Raw genomic sequence first — 7,113 nt, forward strand, 5'->3', positions numbered from 1 at the left:
ATTGATTCAGTGACTGGGATAATTGGGATGGGAGTGTCGGAGACAGTGCAATTGGCACAGGGCAGAGCGGAGTTTAGGGCTGTTGTACATACGGTCGCTATGAATCGCAGACGACTCAACGGCACATAAAAACAACAACAACAACTACCATAGAGTCTGATGATTCACAGCTAACCCTTCAGAGGAGTTTTCAGAGGGAGTTAATTGCAAGGGAGGAGACTGCCCATCCTTCTCCCTTGGAGCAGTTGGTGGATTAAAACCACTTGCCTTTGAGACTGCACTACAGCTTCTTGCCACAGCCTTTTTAATAATGTCCAAAACATATATACTTACTAGATATTCAAATGCCTATCAAGCAATTAATGGAGGAAACATGGTGTAATTTTCTATAATACTCAATAGAATATTGTTGTTGTTATGTGTCATAGAGTCAACTATGACTCATAGTGACCTTATGCACAATAGCTCTGAGCCCTGCCCTATCTAGAGCCAATGTCCCTGTCTCTGATACACCTACCCTCATTACTCCAGGTACTGTGTTAATCCATCTCATCTGGAGTCTTCCTGAAGTACTGGAAAGAACCTGGAAGAACCTAGAGAATATGCTAAGTGAAAGAAATCCATCACTATACATCATGCATTATTCTATTTACATAACATGCCAAGAATAAGCAAATCTGCAGAGGCAGAAAGTGGATTTCTTGCTGGCTTGGGGGAGATGGAGGAGCTGGGAGATGACAGCTAAAAGTATTCTGGGGACTAAGTGATGAGAATTTTAAAACTGATTGAAGTGATGGTTGCACAATTCTGTGAATATAGTAAAAATTCATTGAATTGTATACTTTAAATGCATGGCCCAGTGTTAAGAAGCTGCAGTGCAGTCTCGACGGCACATAACAACAACAACAATTTATTTATTTTTCATTTCAATGAACATCTGCAGAGATTTTGGAATTCTATTTCTTCATTGTTGCACCCTTCTCCCCGCCCACCCCCCGTGTTTGCTCCTCTCCTTGAAAAACAAAAGAAACACTCCCTCATTGGCACACAATCCCCCCCCGCACATCCCCCAACCACACCTCCAACCCCAAATATCATTCCGTACTCTTATGATAAACATAATGCCCTAAAATATAATATTTTTAAACTATTCTCTCCCCCATAGACTTCAATGCCGTAAACATATTTCATCCAGTTTTTCTCAGTCTTACCCCCATCCCGATGTCATTACAACACATACCCTATAACTATATTCTTTCCACTTCCTTCCTGTGGTTGTTTCCATTCATCTTTTTATCCTACTTCTTCCTGCCTTCTGAGTTTTATACCTGGGAAAATTTTGCCCTTTTGATTATTCTGAGGAGTCAGTGCCTCCCTGATGTTAACTGCTCATTTAGCAAACCTATTATTTGGCTGCAAGTTGAGTTATAATGGTGATTTTTGTTCCAGACCTGAAGAGTGACAAGTGTTTCATCAAACTCTACTGGATCAGTAAATATGGATGTTCTGATATTCCCACCTTTTTTTCAAAATTTTCGCCCACTTTATCCAAAAGCTTCTACTGTGAACTCTTAGAGTGGCCAGCTGTAGTGGCTGGATACTGTCTAGTTCTTCTAGTCTCAAGGTCATGGAGTTCAAGGTTTACATGGTCATTAGCTTTTAGACTAATTTTCCAAAGATGTCTATGCACCTTTGCTGCCCAACCACTCCCCTTTCTTTATTCAGACAAGGAGAGGCCAAATAGTTACACCTCGAATAAGCTTTTAAGATAGCCTGTCACTACCTACCAAGGTAGGATGTTGAAAACTGTCTTTGTGGTCTATTGTTAAGCCAATTGACTTTGATGCCCCCCTCAGGCTCTGGCCCCAATGCTCTGATGTCCTAGGACCAGGAACACATTCCTTCAAAGAGATGGGTTATACTTAAGAAACTTACATAATTGTGTCCCCTATTGATTCTGCATACACTAATATTAATATACAAAATCCATGCACCAAATCTATATATGGTCATGGGTATAGTCATTTTCACTGACCCACATCTGTTCATCTTGCCTGTCTACCAATATATCTGCTTGAGACCAAAGTGTATTATTGCAGATCTTGTAAAATTGTGTATGTAATAGTGTTTACCTTTATTTACCATATTTCTTGTTTTATGATTTGATTTCTTGACTGCTTGCTTCCATGGACACTGAATGTTAATCTATGTAGAATTAAGTCCTCGACAATTTCAATCTCTTCTTCATTATCATGATGTTTATTGGTCCACATGATGATATGAGGATTTTTTAAAATTCACGTTCAAGTGTAATCCATACTGAAGACTACAGTCTTTCTTTTCTAAGACATTTTCATTTCCAAAAGCAAGACCCACCTGCATTTCACAAGTTGTTAATGAATCTTTCTCCAATTCTGATTCTGCATGTCTTCATATAATCTAGATTCTTAGCTTTGTTGTTGAGCATGAGTACTGAAGAAGTCACATGAAAAGATACAATTCTGACACATAGCTTTTCCAATTCTGAACTTCTCATTAATTCCTTGTTCTGTTCAGATTACTTCCTCTTGGTCTATCATGTACCAGACGTACATTATTTCTTTAAATATCCCGTAAATATACAGGTCACATTTATGAATCCCTAGCACAACTCTGTAAGGTGTATATTATCATCTTCATTTTACAGACAAATAAACTGAGACTCAGGTTAATTAACTTGCTCAAGGTCACACATCTAGAATTGAATTTGACTATTAATATCACTCACAATTTTATGCACATGTTAAAAAAAGAATTTTCATTTCATTATATTATTCATATAATAGAGCCTGTGCTTAGCACTGGTAGAGTGCACATCTGGAAATAATTGAACATTATCTATCTACATAGCTGTCAAAAGTAATTTAACTCAAAGGCATTCTAGAAATAAAAAATACTTACTCTACACTTTATGATCACTAATCCATGAAAAAGGCAGCACGGGATGACAAAGTAAAATATTACAATGAAAGGTGCAAAGAGTTGGAGTCAGAAAATCAAAAGGGCCAAACTCGCTCAGCATTTCTTAAGCTCAAGGAACAGAAGAAGAAATTCAAACCTCAAGTTGCTATATAATCAATGATGCCTTAGGCAGAATATTAAATGATCCAGGAAGCATTAAAAGGAGATGGAAAGAATATACTGAGTCATTGTATCGAAAGGAATTGGCAGACACAGAAGAATTTCATGAAACAACATATGAGCAAGAGCCTATGGTCCTGAAGGAAGAAGTTCAAGCTGCTTTGAAGGAAATAGCAAAAAATAAGGCCCCAGGAATACATGATATACCAACTGACATATTTCAGCTAACAGATGCTGCCCTGGACATGCTCACCAAGTTGTGCCAAGAAATCTGGAGAACAACCACTTGGCCAACTGACTGGAAGAGATCGATATTTGTTCCCATCCCAAAGAAGGGTGACCCAACAGAGTGTGGAAACTACAGAACAATATCATTGATTTCACATGCAAGCAAGATTCTACTGAAGATGATCCAAAAACGACTGGAACAGCACATCAGCAGAGAACTGCCAAAAGTCCAGGCTGGGTTTAGAAGGGGTCGTGGTACTAGGAATATTGTAGTTAATGTTAGATGGATCTTAGCTGAGAGCAGGGAATACCAGAGGAATGTATATCTGTGTTCATTGACTATGCAAAGGTGTTTGACTCTGTGGATCATAACAAACTGTGGCTAACTCTGAGAAGAATGAGAATCCCAGAACACTTGATCGTGCTAATGCAAAACCTATACTTGGGCCAAGAGGCAGTTGTCAGAACAGAGCAAGGAAACACTACACGGTTCAAAACTGGAAAGGACATACGCCAGGGATATGTCCTGTCTCCATACCTTACGCTGAACAGATTATCTGGGAGGCTAGGCTCTACGAGGAGAAATGTGGGGGTCACAATTGGTGGAAGATCTATCAACAATCTGCATTATGCAGATGACACAACCCTGCTTGCTGAAACTGAGTAGGACCTGAAGTGCTTGCTGCAGAGGATCAAGGACTGCAGCCTTCAATATGGATTGAGGCTCAATGTCAAGAAGACAAAGATTCTTACCATTGGGCCAATTGGCAGCATCAGGATGGATGGTGAAAAGATTGAGATTATTCACAGCTTTAGTTTGCTTGGCTCCACAGTCAACACTCTTGACACCCACCAGTAGTCAGGGAAATTAGAAGACATATTGCAATGGGAAAGTCTGCTGTTAGGGACCTTTCCAAACTTCTGAAGAGCAGTGGTGTCTCTCTGGAGACTCAGGTGCGTCTGATACAGGCCATGGTCTTTGCAATCGCTTGTTATGCATCAGAGAGTTGGACAATGACTAGGGAGGACAGAAACAGAACTGATGCCTTTGAGCTGTGGTGCTGGAGAAGAGTGTTGAGGGTACCATAGACTGCTAGGAAAACAAACAGATTCATCCTGGAGAGGGTTATACCGGGCAGCTTCTTGGAGGCAAGGGTTCTGAGGCTTCGTCTAACATACTTTGGACATGTTGTAAGGAGGGACTGGTCCCTAGAGAGGGACATCATGCTTGGGACGGTGTAGGGACAGCGCAGGAGAGGAAGGCCCTCTTATGAGATGGATTGATTCAGTCACTGGGGTAATCTGGATGGGTGTATCGGAGACGGTGCGAATGGCACAGGACAGAGCAGAGTTTAGGGCTGTTGTACATAGGGTCGCTATGAGTCGGGACAGCACATAACAACAACAATCCGTGGAAATGGCTTGTGAAGAAGCTACAAAGTTGCCACAGTATACCCAAAGGTTGCCAAATAATAATTTTGTTACTTTTATTGTTATGTGCTGTTAAGTCACCTATGACTCATAGTGACCCTATGTACAAGAGCTATGAAGCCTGCCCTATCTATCCTGAGCCAGTCTCACTGACTCTGATACACCTACCCCAATTACCCCAGTTACTATATCAATTCACTTCATCCAGGATCTTCCTCTCCTGCGCTATCCCTCTACCCTTCCAAGCATGATGGACTAGTACCTCCTGGCCATGTGCCCAAAGAATGTGAGATGGAGCTTCAAAATCATAGCCTACAAGGAAAAACTTGGTTTCACCCTCTTCAAGGCAGACTTGTCTTGTTTTCTTGATGGTCCATGGTATGTTCAAGACTCTTCTCCAGCACTACAACTCAAAGACCTGTCTTATGAGCCATAGAGCAATGGGGATTTTTGGAGAGGGAAAAATATTGTAAATATATATGTCAAGGGTAACCAGAAAGGGCAAATAGCTATAATGCTCCCTAAAAACACACAAGATAGATTCTATGAAATAGGAGTACTATAATGGTTATTTGCTGACTATGGTCTAGCAAGGCTAGAGACAATAAAACACACTTAGACTAGCTGATAAGGCAACAGATGTGGGACTTTCAAGTATGGAAATGCTAAGGAGGAGGAACAGTTTTAAACAGACACTAGTGGCTGGAACATGGAATGTGAGAACTACGAATGTAGGAAAATTAGATCTTTTTAAGGAAGAAATGGAATGCATAAATATCGACATACTAGGTATTGGCGAGATGAGATGGACTGGCATGGGACATTTTGAATCAAATGATCATATGATCTATTACACTGGAGATGAAAAGGTAAAGAAAAAAGGGGTTGCTTTCATAGTTAAAAAGTAGTATCTAGATGTGTCTTGAAATATAATATTGTGAGTGACAGGATAATATCCATATGCATACAAAGAAGTTCAGTGAATACCACTATCATTCAAATGTATGCACCAATAACCAGGGCCAAAGAAGAGGAAATAGAAGATTTCTACCAACTTTTGCAGTCTGAGATTGATCGAACATGCAATCAAGATGCATTAATAATGATGAGAGACTGGAATGCAAAAGTTGGGAACAGAGAAAAAGGATCAGTAGTTGGAAAGCATAGACTTGGTGACAGAAATGAAGGTGGAGATAGGACGATAGAATTTTGTACAATCAACCATTTATCAGTTGAAAATACATTTTATAAGAAACATAAACGCAGGCTATACCATGGATTTCACCTGATGGTATGCATAGGAATCAGATAGATTACATCTGTGGAAAGAACCGCTGGAGTAGCTCAATATCAGCTGTGAAAACTAGGCCTGCTGCTGATTGTGAAACAGATCACCAACTACTCATATGCAAGTTCAAGCTAAAGCTAAGGAAAATTAAATTGAATCTATGAGAACCAAAATATGACTTGAGTGTATCCCACCTGAATTTCAGAAGCATCTCAGAAACAGGTTTGGGGCCTTGAACACTAATGAGTTATGGGAAGATATCAAGAAGAGTGCAAAAGGTCATTGCAAAGACGGAAGACGGAAGAGGAAGAAAAGACCAAAATGGATGTCAGAAGAGACTCTCCAAACAACTATGAGATATCATGTCACCCCAGTAAGAATAGCAAAATTTAACAGGACATCAAGCAACAAATTCTGGCGAGGTTGTGGAGAAACTAGAACCCTTATTCACTGTTGACGGGAGTATAAAATAGTGCAACCACTGTGGAAGGTGGTGTGGAGCTTTCTCAGAAAGTTGCAAATAGAGATCACCATTTGACCCAGCAATTACAGTACGGGGGAACATAACCCAAAGAGACTATAACTGCCACCCAAGCAGGTATATGTACACCCATGTTTATAGCAGCTTTGTTCCCAAAAGCAAGGAGTTGGAAACAACCTAAGTGCCCATCAACAAACGAATGGCCCTACACCAAGTGACATCATACCATAACATCATGCAAGGAGAACACTAGACCCACACTTGTATATTGTTATATAACATCTGTTTGAGTAGATTGCTCTGTACCTAATGACATTATTTACTGTCAAATAAACAAAGAAATATAACAACAAAAAAACCCCACCAACGAATGCCCAGAGAAGCTGTGGTATATTCACACAATGGAATACTATGCTGCATTGGAAAACAAGGAACTCATGAAATATTATTCAAAATGGGTGACCCTGAAAGTTATTATGCTGAGTGAAATATCTCAGTCACAAAAGGACAAATACTGCATAGTGCCACTGTTGTAAACAGGACTGACATCAGGGTTGGGAGGAGA

At 40.1% G+C, this 7,113-nt stretch overlaps 1 pseudogene; it reads left to right on the forward strand.

Moving 5' to 3' along the window:
- Positions 1–1,430: 1,430 nt before the first annotated feature.
- Positions 1,431–7,113, forward strand: part of LOC102859820 — a 16,216-nt pseudogene continuing 10,533 nt past the window's right edge.

Source organism: Elephantulus edwardii, unplaced genomic scaffold, assembly GCF_000299155.1.
Source record: "Elephantulus edwardii isolate Elephantulus edwardi_28Jun2011 unplaced genomic scaffold, EleEdw1.0 scaffold00407, whole genome shotgun sequence".
Taxonomy (NCBI): Eukaryota; Metazoa; Chordata; class Mammalia; order Macroscelidea; family Macroscelididae; genus Elephantulus; species Elephantulus edwardii.